The sequence below is a fragment of the Rhincodon typus genome, chromosome 21 (assembly GCF_021869965.1).
Source record: "Rhincodon typus isolate 14 chromosome 21, sRhiTyp1.1, whole genome shotgun sequence".
NCBI lineage: Eukaryota > Metazoa > Chordata > Chondrichthyes > Orectolobiformes > Rhincodontidae > Rhincodon > Rhincodon typus.
The window spans coordinates 29,971,993-29,972,830 of record NC_063352.1 but is presented as its reverse complement, the minus strand read 5'-3'; positions in this window follow the sequence as shown (position 1 = coordinate 29,972,830).

Genomic DNA, 838 nt, shown 5'->3' with positions numbered 1-838 from the left:
TTTGAAGTGATTGGCAAAAGGATCAGAAGCAACATGAGGAAAAGCCTTTATTATGCAGTAAGGGTAATGACTGGAATGCACTGCTGAAGAGTATGATGAAGGCCGGTTTAGTCATGGTTTCAAATAAGAATCAGATAATAAACTGATGAGAAAAATAAATGCAGGCTAAATGAGGAAAGGGCAGAGGAATGGGACTAACGGAGTTGCTATAGCAATGGTCTGGCATGTACATAGTTGGCTAAGTGCCCTCCTTCCGTGTTGTAACCATTGTACAATTCTACTTTCCTTATAACAGAACGTGCTCCAGTAGAGTCTTAATTATGGGAACAGAAGCTGACCATTTAGTCCATCAAGTCTTAACTCCCTGTATGCAGCAACATAGGAAACTGAGCAATGTAACCAAAGAAATTCGTCATTCCGTGAAGAATGACACACTGTTCATATTTTTTCTTTATTTTAATGAGATAGATGTCTGGCTTCTGGAATGTGAGAGGTGAAAAGATCCAAAAGAACTGTGACGCTGGAAATCAGAAACAAAAACAGAAATGATTGGAAAATCTCAGCAGGTCTGGTAGCATCTGTGGAGAGAAATCCGAGTTAACGTTTCGGGTCCAATGACCCTTCTTCAGAGTTGGGATCCAAAACGCTGATTTCTCTCCACAGATGCTGCCAGATCTGCTGAGATTTTCCAGCAATTTCTTTCTTTGTTTCTGGAAATTGTGGAATGCAGTGTTGGGCTAATCGGGCCAAACACACTAAGAACAGAATTTAAAAAATCACGATGAAGAGAGAAATATTACCCTAAACCATATTAATATTTAAACAACAAGAAAACATA